This window comes from Manis pentadactyla, chromosome 4 (assembly GCF_030020395.1).
Source record: "Manis pentadactyla isolate mManPen7 chromosome 4, mManPen7.hap1, whole genome shotgun sequence".
Lineage (NCBI taxonomy): Eukaryota > Metazoa > Chordata > Mammalia > Pholidota > Manidae > Manis > Manis pentadactyla.
The window spans coordinates 100,652,605-100,671,859 of NC_080022.1; the positions used below are offsets into that span (position 1 = coordinate 100,652,605).

The 19,255-nt window shown below is 39.5% G+C and overlaps 1 protein-coding gene across 1 annotated transcript in view; it reads right to left on the reverse strand.

The window, feature by feature from the left end:
* Positions 1-19,255, reverse strand: part of AHCYL1 (adenosylhomocysteinase like 1) — a 65,599-nt gene that overhangs the window by 22,572 nt on the left and 23,772 nt on the right. The gene's annotated exons all lie outside the window — the stretch shown is intronic.

Genomic DNA, 19,255 nt, shown 5'->3' on the forward strand with positions numbered 1-19,255 from the left:
AAGGGCAATAAAACATCCACGTATGCAGAAGATTTCTCTGAGAACAGGGGGGGTGAGGTTCTAAGCCTCACCTCTGTTGATCCCCAATTTCTCACCTGATGACCCCCCTGCGACTGTGCCTGTCTTAGGTTGTTCCTCCCTTGAGGAATCTTACCCGTCTCTGGCTAACCAGTCATCTTCCGGGGCCATACAGGGAAATGTAAAGTTGGTAAGTGAGAGAGAAGCCTTATTGCTTGAAATGGTTAGCTTTTTATTTCTTTGCATATTTATGCCCTGTAGCTTCTATGCCCAGCATTTGTCTTGAGGTATCTTTACCACTTGGAAGAATTATGATACTCGGTAAATTTGATATGAGGCACGAATTCTATTTAAGGGTTGTAATTAGGAAGGAAGAAGAAAAGCTATAGAAGTAGCAGGCGGAAGAAAACATGGGAAGATTGATTATTTCTTTGACATATCTTCTTGTAGAGTAACTTCAGCATGTATAGGTTTTAAGCTACTACTTAAATTGCGCGCACACATTAACATAATAGGAGTATAGTTACATAACCAAAGCATATCTGTAATTACCAGCCATCTCCAGTGAAACCAAGAAAACCAGTTAGGCACCTTAGGCATTTGTGAAAACTTATCTATGATATGGTGGATATTGTCCAACTGAACGTGAAAAGTCTGAGAGAAATCAGACAAATTAAAACAACCCATTCCTGGGGAATGTTCACATCCCTTATGTTCTTTTAACAGTAAATAGTCTGTAGTTGTAAGATTTTGGAGTGCTACAATTTGCACTTCTCCTAATTCTTGGTTGAGTTCCAACAGTATAGGTCCAGTCCAATTTGTTGTTTTACTGTATGCACAGGCCAGCTTAGATATCTCCTTCAATCCCATGGCAAGTCCAGGAGCTGGTGGGATGAGTGCATCTACAGCTGTAGCAGTGCGTGGATCTTTGTTGGGGTTTTTTGATGAGCATCTTCTGGCATGAGTCTTCCAGAGAGTGCTGATGTTGGAAGTTCTTTTTCATATCATATCTTAGTTCATTTTTGGGGTAGCCCAATTAGGCTTTGATCCTCTGTATAAACACAAACAGACCCTTTGCCTACACTTTTATATGCCCTTTATACCCTTGGGTAGAACTCATTGGAGGTAACCACACAGGAACTGAGCTTTTTTTTGTTTGTTTGTTTTCTTTTGTTTGTTTTTGGTATCACTAATCTACACTTACATGACGAATATTATGTTTACTAGGCTCTCCCCTATTCCAGGTCTCCCCTATAAACCCCTTTACAGTCACTGTCCATCAGCATAGCAAAATGTTGTAGAATCACTACTTGCCTTCTCTGTGTTGTACAGCCCTCCCTTTTCTCCTACCCCCCGATGCATGCTAATCTTAATACCCCCCTACTTCTCCCCCCCTTATCCCTCCCTACCCACCCATCCTCCCCAGTCCCTTTCCCTTTGGTACCTGTTAGTCCATTCTTGAGTTCTGTGATTCTGCTGCTGTTTTGTTCCTTCTGTTTTTCCTTTGTTCTTATATTCCACAGATAAGTGAAATCATTTGGTATTTCTCTTTCTCCGCTTGGCTTGTTTCACTGAGCATAATACCCTCCAGCTCCATCCATGTTGCTGCAAATGATTGGATTTGCCCTTTTCTTATGGCTGAGTAGTATTCCATTGTGTATATGTACCACATCTTCTTTATCCATTCATCTATCGATGGACATTTAGGTTGCTTCCAATTCTTGGCTATTGTAAATAGTGCTGCGATAAACATAGGGGTGCACTGATCTTTCTCATACTTGATTGCTGCATTCTTAGGGTAAATTCCTAGGAGTGCAATTCCTGGGTCAAATGGTAAGTCTGTTTTGAGCATTTTGATGTACCTCCATACTGCTTTCCACAATGGTTGAACTAACTTACATTCCCACCAGCAGTGTAGGAGGGTTCCCCTTTCTCCACAGCCTCGCCAACATTTGTTGTTGTTTCTCTTTTGGATGGCAGCCATCCTTACTGGTGTGAGGTGATACCTCATTGTGGTTTTAATTTGCATTTCTCTGATAATTAGCGATGTGGAGCACCTTTTCATGTGTCTGTTGGCCATCTGTATTTCTTTTTTGGAGAACTGTCTGTTCAGTTCCTCTGCCCATTTTTTAATTGGGTTATTTGTTTTTTGTTTGTTGAGGCGTGTGAGCTCTTTATATATTCTGGACGTCAAGCCTTTATCGGATGTGTCATTTTCAAATATATTCTCCCATACTGTAGGGATCCTTTTTGTTCTATTGATGGTGTCTTTTGCTGTACAGAAGCTTTTCAGCTTAATATAGTCCCACTTACTCATTTTTGCTGTTCTTTTCCTTGCCCGGGGAGATATGTTCAAGAAGAGGTCACTCATGTTTATGTCTAAGAGGTTTTTGCCTATGTTTTCTTCCAAGAGTTTAATGGTTTCATGACTTACATTCAGGTCTTTGATCCATTTTGAGTTTACTTTTGTATATGGGGTTAGACAATGGTCCAGTTTCATTCTCCTACATGTAGCTGTCCAGACCTGTTGAAGAGACTGTCATTTCGCCATTGTATGTCCATGGCTCCTTCATCAAATATTAATTGACCATATATGTCTGGGTTAATGTCTGGATTCTCTAGTCTGTTCCATTGGTCTGTGGCTCTGCTCTTGTGCCAGTACCAAATTGTCTTGATTACTATGGCTTTATAGTAGAGCTTGAAGTTGGGGAGTGAGATCCCCCCTAATTTATTCTTCTTTCTCAGGATTGTTTTGGCTATTTGGGGTCTTTGGTGTTTCCATATGAATTTTTGAATTATTTGTTCCAGTTCATTGAAGAATGTTACTGGTAGTTTCATAGGGATTGCATCAAATCTGTATATTGCTTTGGGCAGGATGGCCATTTTGATGATATTAATTCTTCCTAGCCACGAGCATGGGATGAGTTTCCGTCTGTTAGTGTCCCCTTTAATTTCTCTTAAGAGTGACTTGTAGTTTTCAGAGTATAAGTCTTTCACTTCTTTGGTTAGGTTTATTCCTAGGTATTTTATTTTTTTTGATGCAATTGTGAATGGAGTTGTTTTCCTGATTTCTCTTTCTGTTGGTTCATTGTTAGTATATAGGAAAGCCACAGATTTCTGTGTGTTGATTTTGTATCCTGCAACTTTGCTGTATTCCGATATCAGTTCTAGTAGTTTTGGGGTGGAGTCTTTAGGGTTTTTTATGTACAGTATCATGTCATCTGCAAATAGTGACAGTTTGACTTCTTCTTTACCAATCTGGATTCCTTGTATTTCTTTGTTTTGTCTGATTGCCGTGGCTAGGACCTCCAGTACTATGTTAAATAACAGTGGAGAGAGTGGGCATCCCTGTCTAGTTCCCGATCTCAGAGGAAATGCTTTCAGCTTCTCGCTGTTCAATATAATGTTGGCTGTGGGTTTATCATAGATGGCCTTTATTATGTTGAGGTACTTGCCCTTTATTCCCATTTTGCTGAGAGTTTTTATCATGAATGGATGTTGAACTTTGTCAAATGCTTTTTCAGCATCTATGGAGATGATCATGTGGTTTTTGTCTTTCTTTTTGTTGATGTGGTGGATGATGTTGATGGACTTTCGAATGTTGTACCATCCTTGCATTCCTGGGATGAATCCCACTTGGTCATGGTGTATGATCCTTTTGATGTATTTTTGAATTCGGTTTGCTAATATTTTGTTGAGTATTTTTGCATCTACGTTCATCAGGGATATTGGTCTGTAGTTTTCTTTTTTGGTGGTGTCTTTGCCTGGTTTTGGTATTAGGGTGATGTTAGCTTCATAGAATGAGTTTGGGAGTATCCCCTCCTCCTCTATTTTTTGGAAAACTCTAAGGAGAATGGGTATTATGTCTTCCCTGTATGTCTGATAAAATTCCGAGGTAAATCCATCTGGCCTGGGGGTTTTGTTCTTTGGTAGTTTTTTGATTACCGCTTCAATTTCGTTGCTGGTAATTGGTCTGTTTAGATTTTCTGTTTCTTTCTGGGTCAATCTTCGAAGGTTGTATTTTTCTAGGAAGTTGTCCATTTCTCCTAGGTTTCCCAGCTTGTTAGCATATAGGTTTTCATAGTACTCTCTAATAATTCTTTGTATTTCTGTGGGGTCCATCGTGATATTTCCTTTCTCGTTTCTGATACTGTTGATTTGTGTTGACTCTCTTTTCTTCTTAATAAGTCTGGCTAGAGGCTTATCTATTTTGTTTATTTTCTCAAAGAACCAGCTCTTGGTTTCATTGATTTTTGCTATTGTTTTATTCTTCTCAATTTTATTTATTTCTTCTCTGATCTTTATTATGTCCCTCCTTCTGCTGACCTTAGGCCTCATCTGTTCTTCTTTTTCCAATTTCGATAATTGTGACATTAGACCATTCATTTGGGATTGCTCTTCCTTTTTTAAATATGCTTGGATTGCTATATACTTTCCTCTTAAGACTGCTTTTGCTGTGTCCCACAGAAGTTGGGGCTTAGTGTTGTTGTTGTCATTTGTTTCCATATATTGCTGGATCTCCATTTTGATTTGGTCATTGATCCATTGATTATTTAGGAGCGTGTTGTTAAGCCTCCATGTGTTTGTGAGCCTCTTTGCTTTCTTTGTACAGTTTATTTCTAGTTTTATGCCTTTGTGGTCTGAAAAGTTGGTTGGTAGGATTTCAATCTTTTGGAATTTTCTGAGGCTCTTTTTGTGGCCTAGTATGTGGTCTATTCTGGAGAATGTTCCATGTGCACTTGAGAAGAATGTATATCCTGTTGCTTTTGGATGTAGAGTTCTACAGATGTCTATTAGGTCCCTCTGCTCTACTGTGTTGTTCAGTGCTTCCGTGTCCTTACTTATTTTGTGCCCGGTGGATCTATCCTTTGGGGTGAGTGGTGTGTTGAAGTCTCCTAGAATGAATGCATTGCAGTCTATTTCCCCCTTTAGTTCTGTTAGTATTTGTTTCACATATGCTGGTGCTCCTGTGTTGGGTGCATATATATTTAGAATGGTTATATCCTCTTGTTTGACTGAGCCCTTTATCATTATGTGGTGTCCTTCTTTATCTCTTGTTACTTTCTTTGTTTTGAAGTCTATTTTGTCTGATATTAGTACTGCAACCCCTGCTTTCTTCTCACTGTTGTTTGCTTGAAATATGTTTTTCTATCCCTTGACTTTTAGTCTGTACATGTCTTTGGTTTTGAGGTGAGTTTCTTGTAAGCAGCATATAGATGGGTCTTGCTTTTTTATCCATTCTATTACTCTGTGTCTTTTGATTGGTGCATTCAGCCCATTAACATTTAGGGTGACTATTGAAAGATATGTACTTATTGCCATTGCAGGCTTTAAATTCGTGGTTACCAAAGGTTCAAGGTTAGCCTCTTTAGTATCTTACTGCCTAACTTAGCTTGCTTATTGAGCTGTTATATACACTGTCTGGAGATTCTTTTCTTCTCTCCCTTCTTGTTCCTCCTCCTCGATTCTTCATATGTTGGGTGTTTTGTGCTGTGCTCTTTCTAGGAGTGCTCCCATCTAGAGCAGTCCCTGTAAGATGTTCTGTAGAGGTGGTTTGTGGAAAGCAAATTCCCTCAGCTTTTGTTTGTCTGGGAATTGTTTGATCCCACCGTCATATTTGAATGATAGTCGTGCTGGATACAGTATCCTTGGTTCAAGGCCCTTCTGTTTCATTGTATTAAATATATCATGCCATTCTCTTCTGGCCTGTAGGGTTTCTGTTGAGAAATCTGATGTTAGCCTGATGGGTTTTCTTTTATAGGTGACCTTTTTCTCTCTAGCTGCCTTTAAAACTCTTTCCTTGTCCTTGATCTTTGCCATTTTAATTATTATGTGTCTTGGTGTTGTCCTCCTTGGATCCTTTCTGTTGGGGGTTCTGTGTATTTCCGTGGTCTGTTCGATTATTTCCTCCCCCAGTTTGGGGAAGTTTTCAGCAATTATTTCTTCTAAGATACTTTCCATCTCTTTTCCTCTCTCTTCTTCTTCTGGGACCCCAATAATACGGATATTGTTCCTTTTGGATTGGTCACACAGTTCTCTTAATATTATTTCATTCCTGGAGATCCTTTTGTCTCTCTCTATGTCAGCTTCTATGCGTTCCTGTTCTCTGATTTCAATTCCATCAATGGCCTCTTGCATCCTATCCATTCTGCTTATAAACCCTTCCAGAGTTTGTTTCATTTCTGTGATCTCCTTTCTGGCATCTGTGATCTCCCTCCGGACTTCATCCCATTTCTCTTGCGTATTTCTCTGCATCTCTGTCAGCATGTTTATGATTCTTATTTTGAATTCTTTTTCAGGGAGACTGGTTAGGTCTGTCTCCTTCTCTGGTGTTGTCTCTGTGATCTTTGTCTGCCTGCAGCTTTGCCTTTTCATGGTGATAGGAATAGTTTGCAGAGTTGGGATGAGTGACGGCTGGAAGAACTTCCTTTCTTGTTGGTTTGTGGCCCTCCTCTCCTGGGAGAACAGCGACCTCTAGTGGTTTGTGCTGCGCAGCTGTGCGCAGACAGGGTTTCTGCTTCCTGCCCGGCTGCTATGGAGTTTATCTCCGCTGTTGCTGTGGGCGTGGCCTGGCTCGGGCAGCTGCTCCAAAGTGGTGGAGTCGCATTGGAGCAGTAGCGGCTGAGAGGCTAATTATCTCTGTAAGGGGCCTCCCTGCTCCCTGCAGCCCAGGGGTTAGGGTGCCCAGAGATCCCCGGATTCCCTACCTCTGGATTAAGTGTCCCGCCCTGCCCCTTTAAGACTTCCAAAAAGCACCCACCAAAACAAAACAACGACCACCAAAAAAAAAAAAATTTTTAATTAAAAAAAAAAAAAAAAGGTGGCCGCTCGTTTTTCTTTATTCTCCGGCGCCAGCCTCAGGCATCTGTTCACTGGTCTTGCTGCCCTGTTTCCCTAGTATTGGGGTCCCTATCCCTTTAAGACTTCCAAAAAGTGCTCGCCAAAACAAAGCAGAAAAAAAGAAAAAATTGGTCGCGCGCTTTTCTTATGTCCTCCGGCGCCCGGCCTCTGGTGCCCGCTCACTGTTCTTGCTGCCCTGTTTTCCTAGTATCCAGGGCCCCCTGGGCACATACTGTGTCTGGGCCCGGATGGCTGGGGCTGGGTGTTCGGCAGTCCTGGGCTCCGTCTCCCTCCCGCTCTGCCTATTCTTCTCCCGCTGGGAGTTGGGGGGATGGGCGCTCGGCTCCCGCAGGGCCGGGGCCTGTATCTTACCTCCGTCGCAAGGCGCTGGGTTCTCTCAGGTGTGGATGTGGTCTGGATTTTGTCCTGTGTCCTCTGGTCTTTATTCTAGGAAGGGTTGTCTTTGTTATATTTTCATAGATATATGTGGTTTGGGGAGGAGATTTCCACTGCTCTACTCACGCCGCCATCTTCCGCCCCTCAATCTGTATTTTTCAAATGAATTTTTATCAGAAGTTAACACTGAAAGCAATCAATCAGTGGACAGCGCTAGAAGGAAGACGGAGTCTCTGGCACTTTGGAAGGTGGACACAGAAACTGAGTAAATACCACATGTATAATTTCTTATCCTAACAAGAAACAGCAAGACTGAAGATGTATAAGAACAGTTCTTCCTTTCCCTTGATCTCGAAGTTTACTTTAAATGAAGTTTAAGCCAATTGCATCTTACAAAGTCAAACCCTCTTCATATATTTGCTTGAATGAATGAATCCCACCTATGAGTTACTTCATCTTTGAGAAGGCTATATCTGATGAGAGGTGAAGATATGAATGTCCTTCCCAAATAGTGTATGACAGAACTACCAGCTGCTCCCAGTAAGTACCAGCCAAATCTCTGTGGGTCAGCTTTCTAAACGCTAGACTAACCCAAAAAGGTTACTGAGACAGAAACTGTGTCAGTGTTTTAGTCCTTATCCACTGTTTCCCATGAAGTACAGACTCAAGGGAGGAAAAAGGTATAAAAATTAGTATTAGATAAAACAATGGACTTTAAAGACTTAATGTTAAATATTAACTGCTCCCAGTAAGTACCAGCCAAATCTTGTTTTAACTGTGCTTCACAAATACTGTGTTTTATAAATTGAAGGTTTGTGGCAACCCTGCACTGAGCAAGTTGACTGGTGCCATTTTTCCAACAGCATTTGCTCACTTTGTGTCTCTGCCACATTTTTGTAAATCTCACAATATTTCAAACTTTTTATTATTATTGTATTTGCTATGGTGATCTGTGTGATCAGTGATCTAGATGTTACTATTATAATTGTTTTGGGGTGCCATGAACTGTATTCATGGCAGATGGCACACTTAATAAATGTTGTATGTGTCCCAGCTGTTTCACCAACTGGCCATTCCCGTCTCTCTATCCTCAGGCCTCCCTATTCCCCAAGACACAACAGTATAGAAATTAGGCCAATTAATAACACTATAATGGCCTCTGAGTGTTTAAGTGAATGGGAGAGTCCCATGTCTCTCCCTTTAAATCAAAAGCTAGAAATGATTAAGCTTAGTGAAAAAGGCATGTCAAAAACCAAGACAGGCCAAAAGCTAAGCCTCTTGTATCAAAGAGTAGCCAAGCTGTGAACACAAAGGAAAAGTTCTTGAAGGAAATAACAAGGGCTACTTTAAGTGAACACACGAATGATAAGAAAAGGAAAAGAGCCTTATTGGAATAGGGAGAAAGTTTTCATAGTTTAGATAGAAGATCAAACCAGATACAACACTCCCTTAAGCCAAAGCCTAATCCAGAGCAAGGCCCTAACTCTCTTCAATTCTATGAAGGCTGAGAGGTGGGGAAGTTGCTGCAAAAAACTAGCAGAGGTTGGTTCATGAGGTTTAAGGAAAGAAGTCACCTCCATAACATAAAAGTGCAAGGTGAAGTAGCAAGTGCTAATATAGAAGCTATAGCAAATTATACAGAAGACCTAGCTAAGAAAATTAATGAAGGTAGCTACACTAAAGAACAGATTTTCAATGCAGATGAAACAGCCTTATACTGGAAGATGCCAACCATTTAGGACTTTCATAGCTAGGGAGAAGTTAATGCCTGACTTCAAAGCTTCAAAGGACAGGCTGACTTTCTGGTTAGGGACTAATGCAGCTACTGACTTTAAGTTGAAGCCAGTGCTCATTCACCATTCCAAAATTCCTAGGGACCTTAAGAATCAGGCTACATCTATTCTGCCTGTGTTCTATAAATGGAACTACAAAGCCTGGATGGCAGCGTATCTGTTTACAACATAGTTTACTAAGTATTTTAAGCCCACTGTTGAGAAGACCTGCTCAGAAAAAAAAAAATTCCTTTCAAAATATTACTGCTCACTGACAATGCAGTTGGTCACCCAAGAGCTCTGATGGACATGTTCAATGATTTTAATGTTGTTTTCATGCCTCTAATACAACATCCATTCTGTACCCCATGGGGGAGGGAGGAATTTCTACTTTCAAGTCTTATTACTAAAGAAATAAATTTTGCAAGGCTGTAAGTGCCACAGATGGTGATTCCTCCATTGGATCTGGGCAAAGGCAACTGAAAACCTTCTAGAAAGGATTCACCATTCTAGATGCAATTAAGAACATTTGTGATTAATGGTAACAGATTCAAAATATTAGTATTGACAGGAGTTCAGAAGTTGATTTCAACACTCAAGGATGACTTTGAGGGGTTCTAGATTTCAATGGCAGAATTAACCGTAGATGTGGAAGAAATAGCAAGAGAATTAGCAGTGGCACCTGAAGATGTGGACAGAAGTGTTGTGATCTCGCAATAAAACTACCAGACAATGAGTTGCTTCTTATGGACGAGCAAAGAAACTGGCTTCTTGAGACAGAATTTCCTCCTGGTGAAGATGCTATGAAGATTGACATGACAACAAAGGAATTAGAATATTACCTGAACTTAATTGATAAAGCAGCAGCAGAGTCGGAGAGGATCAACTCCAATTTTCAAAGTTCTACTGTGGGTAAAATGCTATTGAAACAGCATCACATACTACAGAGAAATCATTTGTGAAAAGAAGAGTCAACTGATGCAGCAAACTTCATAGTTGTCTTAAGAAATTGCCACAGCCACCGCAACCTTCAGCAACTACCACCCTGATCAGTTAGCAGCCATCAACATCAAGGCAAGACTCTCCACCAGCAAGATTATGACCATCTGAAAGCTCAGATGATGGTTAGCAATTTTTAGCAATAAAGTGTTTTAAAATTAAAGTATGGACATTTTTTTCAGACATACGGCCATTGCACACTTAACAGATCACAGCATAGTGCAAAATATATATGCCTTGGAAAACCAAAAACTCATTTGACTCACTTTGTGATATTTACTTTTCTGCAGTGGTCTGGAACTGAATCTACAACATCTCTGAGGTATGCCTGTATGTATTAACAGGTTGTTTCCAAGAGTGAATGGGTCAATGGCAACTTTCAGAATTTGTTCTGTAGATTGGATATTTTTAAGTTCAAAGGATAAAATGAAATTACTTACAGATCAGCTGGGTTAAGTTTCCACAGCTCAAAATATTAAGCCTCTAGGAGAGATTTGAGACACAATACATGTACAAGAATCTATCAAAGATAATCAGTCGCATCAAAAACATAATTATATTTTTCATTCTAGAGAAGTAATATTTGCCATCTTTCTTGACTTTCTAACTTGAAATGTATACATTCAATTTTACATATCTTGACATAATGGAGGCTGTATAAAATAAACCCACCACTAATATCATACTCAGTGGTGAGAAGCTGAAAGCATTTCCTCTAAGATCAGGAACAAGACAAGGATGGCCACTCTTACCCCTTTTATTCAACATAGTGCTGGAAGTCCTAGCCACAGCAATCAGACAAGAAAAAGAAATAAAAGGCATCCAAATTGGTAAGGAAGAAATAAAATTGTCCCTATTTGCAGATAACATGGTACGATATACAGAAAACCCTAAAGACTCCACCAAAAAACTATTCAAATAAATGAACTCAATGAAGTTTCAGGATACAAAATCAATATACAGAAATCTGTTGCATTTCTATATACAAATAATGAACTAACAGAAATAAAAATTAAGAACACAATTTCATTTAGAATTGCACAAGAATAAGTCTAACCAAGGAAACAAAAGACCTGTACTCTGAAAAAACTGTAAGACACCAATGAAAAAACTGAAGATGACACAAATAAGTGGAAAGATATTCCATGCTCATGAAGAGGAAGAATTAATATTATTAAAATGGACAAACTGATGAAAGATGGCGCTGTGAGAGGAGAGACAGAGGCTTCTTCCTAAAACCGCATACAATTAAAAAATATAGTTGGTGCAACTAATCCTGAGAGAGCAACAGGAAAGAGGACTGTGCCAGACTGCATAAACCTGGAGAAAAGAGCAGACCTCATGGAACAGGGTAACATACCAAAGCTGTGGCCTGGTGGGACCGAAGCCCTTCCCCCACCCCAGCTCACCAGCGGGAGGAAGAGAAACAGAGCAGGGAGGGAGTGGAGGCCTGGGACTGCTGAATACCTAGCTCTGGAGATTTGCTCTGGGAGTACAAACCTACATTTCATGGTGCTTTCATGATACTTGTGTGATTACGGGGTTGGAAAGCAAATACAGGTAGAATTTCTGGAGAGACTGAGATTCCAGCTACTCGTGGAAAGCAGGGATCCATATCTGGCTGCTCTGGGACAAAAGCTTATACCTGTGTGCTCGGCCCACTGGTTCAGGCAGTGGAGACAGGCATAGCAGCCGGGAAGCAGGAAACACCTCTTTCCTCCCCCCAGGCACCAATACCGCTCCCCTGCGAACCTGACATTGCTTCAGGGGCTGAGCAGCTCCAGAGCAGAGCTTCTGGACTCTAGAGGGCGCCATATACAAATATGAAATGCCAAAGGAACCTGGTCCAGAGTAAAATTACTATAACTCCAGAGAAAGATTTAAATGACATGGACCTTATAACTCTTCCTGAAAGGGAGTTCAAAATAAAAATCATCAACATGCTAATGGAGGTACAGAAAGATATCCAAGAACTCAGGAATGAATTCCGGTCAGAGATCCAATCATTGAAGAGCACAATGGAGGGTATTAAAAGCAGGTTGGATATGGTGGAAGAGACAATAAATGAAACAGAAACTAGAGAAGAGGAATACAAAGAAGCTGAGGCACAAGGAGAAAAATGGATCTCTAAGAATGAAAGAATATTGAGAGAACTGTATGATCAATCCAAACGGAACAATATTCACATTATTGGGATACCAGAAGAAGAAGAGAGAGATAAAGGGATAGAAAGTGTCTTTGAGGAGGTAGTTGCTGAAAACTTCCCCAAGTTGGGGAAGAAGATAGTCTCTCAGGTCATGGAGATCCACAGATCTCCCAACACAAGGGACCCAAGGAGGACAACACCAAGACATATAATAATTAAAATGGCAAAGATAAAGAATAAGGACAGACTATTAAAAGCAGCCAGAGAGAGAAATAAGATCACATACAAAGGAAAGTCCATCAGGCTAACATCAGACTTCTCAGCAGAAACCTTACAGGCCAGAAGGGAGTGGCATGATGTATTTAATGCAATGAAGCAGAAGGGCCTCAAACCAAGATTACTTTATCCAGCAAGATTATCATTTAAATTTGAAGGGGGGATTAAACAATTTCCAGATAAGCAAAAGTGAGAGAATTTAACTCCCACAAACCATCTCTACAGTCTATTTTGGAGGGACTGCTATAGATGGAAGTGTTCCTAAGGTTTAATAGCTGTCACCAGAGGTAATAAAACCACAGTAAAGAAAGTAGAACAGCTAATTACTAAGCAAATGCAAAATTAAATTAACTATCCCCAAAGTCAATCAAGGGATAGACAAAGAATACAGAATATGATACCTAATATATAAAGAACGGAGGAGGAAGAAAAAGGAGGAGAAAAGAAAAGAATCTTTAGATTGTGTTTGTAACAGCATATTAAGTGAGTTAAGTTAGACTCTTAGATAGTAAGGAAATTAACCTTGAACCTTTGGTAACCACAAATCTAAAGCCTGCAATGGCAATAAGTACATACCTATTGATAATCACCCTAAATGTAAATGGACTGAATGCACCAATCAAAAGACGTAGAGTTACTGAATGGATAAAAAAACAAGACCCATCTATATGCTGCCTACAAGAGACTCACTTTAAACCCAAAGACATACACAGACTAAAAGTGGAGGGATGGAATAAGATATTTCATGCAACTAACACAGAGAAAAAAGCAGGAGTTGCAGTATTTGTATCAGACAAAATAGACTTCAAAACACAGAAAGTAACGAGAGACAAAGAAGGACATTACATAATGATTAAGGGGTCAATCCAACAAGAAGATATAACCATTATAAATATCTATGCTCCCAACACAGGAGCACCCACATATGGGAAACAAATACTAACAGAATTAAAAGGGGAAATAGAATGCAATGCATTCATTCTAGGAGACTTCAACACTCCACTCACTCTGAAGGACAGATAAACCAGACAGAAGATAAGTAAGGAGACAGAGGCACTGAACAACACAATAGAAGAGATGGACCTAACAGAAATCTACAGAACTCTACACCCAAAAGCAACAGAATACACATTCTTCTCAAGTGCACATGGAACATTTTCAAGAATAGATCATATACTAGGCCACAAAAAGAGTCTCAGTAAATTCAAAAAGACTGAAATTGTACCAACCAGTTTCTAAGATCACAAAGGTATGAAGCTAGAAATAAATTATGCAAAGAAAATGAAAAATCCCACAGACACATGGAGGCTTCACAACATGCTACTAAATAACCAATGGATCAATGACCAAATAAAAACAGAGATCAAGCAATATATGGTGACAAATTACAACAATAATTCAACACCACAAAATCTGTGGGACGCAGCCAAGGCTGTGCTAAGAGGAAAGTATATTGCAATACAGGCCTACCTCAAGAAAGAAGAACAATCCCATATAAGCAGTCTAAATTCACAATTAATGAAACTAGGAAAAGAATAACAAATGAGGCCCAAAGTCAGTAGAAGGAGGGACATAATAAAGATTAGAGCAGAAATAAATAAAATCGAGAAGAATAAAACAATAGAAAGAATCAATGAAAGCAAGAGCTGGTTCCTCGAGAAAATAAACAAAATAGATAAACTCCTAGCCAGACTTATCAAGAAAAAAAGAGAGTCTACACACATAAACAGAATCAGAAATGAGAAAGGAAAAATCACTACAGACACCACAGAAATACAAATAATTGTTAGAGAATACTATGAAAAATTATATGCTAACAAACTGGATAACCTCGAAGAAATTCTACAACTTTCTAGAAAAATACAACATTCCAAGGCTGACCAAGGAAAAAACAGAAAATCTGAACAGACCAATTACCAGGAACAAAATTGAACTGGTAATCAAAAACCTACCTAAGAACAAAAGCCCTGGACCAGATGGCTTCACTGCTGAATTTTATCAAACATTTAATGAAGACCCAATACCCATTCTCCTTAAAGTTTTCCAAAAAATAGAAGAGGAGGGAATACTTCCAAACTCATTCTATGAGGCTAGCATCACTCTAATACCAAAACTAAACATAGACACCACAAAAAAAGAAAATTACAGACCAATATCCCTGATGAACATAGATGCAAAAATACTCAACAAAATATTAGCAATCAAATTCAAAAATACATCAAAAAGATCATCCATCATGATCAAGTAGGATTTATGCCAGAGATTCAAGGATGATACAGTATTAGAAAATCCATCAACATCATCTACTACATCAACAAAAAGGACAAAAACCATGGTCATCTCCATAGATGCTGAAAAAGCATTTGACAAAATTCAACATCCATTCATGATAAAAACTCTCAACAAAATGGGTATAAAGGGCAAGTACCTCAACATAATAAAGGCCATATATGACAAACCCTCAGCCAACATTATACTTAACAGTGAGAGGCTAAAAGCTTTTCCTTTAAGATCGGAACAAGACAAGGATGCCCACTCTCCCCACTTCTATTCAACATAGTACTGGAGGTCCTGGCCATGGCAATCAGACAATGCATAGAAATAAAAGGCATCCAGATTAGCAAGGAAGAAGTTAAACTGTCCATGTTTGCAGATGACATGATATTGTACATAACCCTAAAGAATTCACTCCAAAACTACTAGATCTAATATCTGAATTCAGCAAAGTTGCTGGATACAAAATTAATACACAGAAATCCGTGGCATTCCTATACACTAACAATGAATTAGCAGAGAGAGAAATCAGGAAAACAATTCCATTCACAATTGCATCAAAAAGAATAAAATACTTAGGAATAAACCTAACCAAGGAAGTGAAAGACCTATACTCTGAAATCTACAAGACACTCATGAGAGAAATTAAAGAAGATACCAATAAATGGAAACACATCCCGTGCTCATGGATAGGAAGAAGTAATATTGTCAAAATGGCCATCCTGCCTAAAGCAATCTATAGATTCAATGCAATTCCTATCAAAATACCAACAGCATTCTTCAACGAACTAGAGAAAATCATCCTAAAATTCACACGGAACCACAAAAGACCTTGAATAGCCAAAGCAATCCTGAGAAGGAAGAATAAAGCAGGGGGAATTACGCTCTCCAACTTCGACCTCTACTACAAAGCCACAGTAATCGAGACAATTTGGTACTGGCACAAGAACAGACCCATGGACCAATGGAACAGACTAGAGAGCCCTGATATAAACCCAATCATATATGGTCAATTAATATATGATAAGGAGCCATGGACATACAATGGGGAAATGACAGCCTGTTCAACAGCTGGTGTTGGCAAAACTGGACAGCTACATGCAAGACAATGAAACTGGATTATTGTTTAACCCCATACACAAAAGTAAACTTGAAATGGATTAATGACTTGAATGTAAGTCATGAAACCATAAAACTCCTAGAAGACAACATAGGCAAACATCTCCTGAATATAAGCATGAGCAACTTCTTCCTGAACGCATCTCCTCAAGAAAGGGAAACAAAAGCAAAAATGAACTCATGGGATTACATCAAACTAAAGTTTTTGTACAGCGAAGGACACCATCAACAAAACAAAAAGACATCCTACAGTATGGGAGAATATATTTGTAAATGACATATCTGACAAGGGGTTAACATCCAAAATATATAAAGAACTTATACACCTCAGCACCCAAAAAGCAAATAACCCAATTAAAAAATGGGCAGAGGATATGAAGAGACAGTTCTCCAAAGAAGAAATTCAGCTGGCCAACAGACATATGAAAAGATGCTCCACATCACTAATCATCAGGGAAATGCAAATTAAAACCACAAAGAGATATCACCTCACACCAGTAAGGATGGCCAGCACTGAAAAGACTAAGAACAACAAATGCTGGTGAGGATGCAGAGAAAGGGGAACCCTCCTACACTGCTGGTGGGAATGTAAGCTAGTTCAACCATCGTGGAAAGTAATATGGAGGTTCCTCAAAAAACTAAAAATAGAAATACCATTTGACCCTGGAATCCCACTCCTTGGAATATACCCAAAGAATACAACTTTTCAGATTCAAAAAGACATATGCACCCCTATGCTTTCCCTATGTTTATTGCAGCACTTTTTACAATAGCCAAGATATGGAAGCAACCTAAGTGTCCATCAGTAGATGAATGGATAAAGAAGATGTGGTACATAGATACAATGGAATACAATTCAGCCATAAGAAAGAAGCAAATCCTACCATTTGCAACAACATGGATGGAGCTGGAGGACATTATGCTCAGTGAAATAAGCCAGACAGAGAAGGACAAATGCCAAATGATTTCCTTCATTTGTGGAGTATAACAATGAAGCAAAACTGAAGGAACAAAATGGCAGCAGACTCAGAGACTCCAAGAACGAACTAGTGGTTACCAAAGGGGAGGGGTGTGGGAGGGCAGGTGGGGAGGGAGGGAGAAGGGGACTGAGGGGTATTATGTTTACAACACAAGGTGTGGGGGATCACGGGCAGAACAGTGTATCACAGAGAAGGGACATTAGTGGATCTCTGGCAACTTGCTGCACTGATGGACAGTGACTGCATTGGGGTATGGGTGGGGACTTGATAATATGGGTGAATGTAGTAACCACATTGTTTTTTCATGTGAAACCTTCATAAGAGTGTATATCAATCATACCTTAATAAAACATTTTAAAAAATAATAAAATAAAATAAAATGGACATACTATCCAAAGCAATGTACAGATCCAATGTAATCCCTACCAAAATACCAATGGCAATTTTCATAGAACTAAAGCAAATAAACTTAAAATTTGTATAAACCACAAAAATCCTAAACAGCCAAAGCAATCCTGAGAAAGAACAAAGCTACAGGTATCACGCATCTTGATTTCAAACTAGTACAAAGCCACAGTAATCAAAACCATATGGTACTGGCACAAAAACAGACACATAACTAAAAACAATTAGGAAGCAAGGAAAAAAAAAGACAGACACATAGATTGATGAACAGAATAGAGAGCCCAGAAATAAACAAATACTTATATGATCAATTAATATATGATAAAGGAGCCAAGACTATACAATGGGAGAAAAGACAACATCTTCAGTAAATGGTGTTAGGACAACTGGACAGCAACAGGTAAAAGACTGCAACTGGACCACTATTTTACACCATACACAAAAATAAACTAAAAATGGATAAACGACCTACATATAAGACATGACACCACAAAAATCCTAGAAGAAAACATAGTCAGTAAACTGTTGAACACTGACATCAGTGGTTTTTTTCTGGATGTCTCCCCAGGCAAGGAAAACAAAAGCAAAAATAAGCAAGTGGAATACATCAAACTAAAAAGCTTTTGCACAGCAAAGGAAACCATCAACAAAGTGAAAAGGCAACCTACTATATGGGAGAAGATATTTGCAAATGATATATTGGGTAGTGAGGGACTAACATCCAAATTACATAGAATTCATAGAACTCAACACCAAAAATATAAAATGCTTAAAAAATGGGCAGAGGACCTGACATTTTCCAAAGAAGACATATGGAATGCTAACAGACTCAAGAAATATGCAGAATATCATTAATCATTAGAAAATGCAAATCAAAACCACAATGAGATATTACCTCACACCAGTCAGAATGGTGGTGTCAACCAACCAACCAAACAAACAAACAACAAATACCAAGTGTTGGCAAGGATGTAGAGAAAAGGGAATGTTTGTATGCTGTTGTTGGGAATGTAAACTGGTGTGGCCATTATGGAAAGCAGTATGAAGGTTTCTCAAAATACTAAAAATAGAAATACCATACAACCCAGTAATTCCATTTCTGGGAATTTACCTGAAGAAAACAAAATCACTGATTTCAAAGACATATGCACTCCTTTGTTTACTGCAGCATTATATACTATAGCCAAGATACAGAAGCATCCAAACTATTCCTCTATAGATGAATGGATAAAGATGTAGTACACTTATACAATGGACTACTACTCAGCCATAAAAAGGAATGAAATCTTGTCATTTGTGACAACACGGATGGACCTCGAGGGCATTATGCTAAGCAAGACAGAGAAAGTACCGTAAGATTTCATTTACATACAGAAGCTAAAAACAAGAGAGAAATAGACTCATATAAACAATGAGAACAGAGTGGTGGTTGCCACGAGGAAGTGGGATGGGGATATAGCTGAAATAGGTGAAGGGGATTGTCTTGCCAATGGGTTTCAGCCACAGGCAAGTTGGCTATGGATTCAATGTGACCAAAGAAAATTGACAGCAGAACGCTCTTAGGGGTGAAAGGGTTATACCCAACTTTATTTCCAGGTGGCAGGTCACTCATAGAATCCCATTCACTCAGAGCGAGTCTGTATGCAGCAAGCCAGTCTCTGCCTCTGGGCCCCTCTGTCCATACAGCTGTCCCACACAGCTGTCCTCTGGGCCTTGGTCCTTGGCACTGCCACCACTCCAGCCTCTGCTCCGCTCTCCTGAAGCCCTGCCACCGTGTCATGCCCAGAGCACTGGGCAGAGCTCTTTTTATAGAGTCAACAGCCATGCAGTGCCCACAGGTGTGCAGTGAGCTAGTCAACCAGGGCCAAGTGAAAATCCTGGCCACAGGAACTCTCATTTTATCCACACTCCACCCCTCCAGGATTCTCTCCTCTCAATCTATGTGCCCTTAGTCCTCTGCAATGGTCCCTGTGCAAGGAAGCCCAAACACTGTTCTCCAGCTTCCCCAGCAAAAAGTCTTGCAGACACAC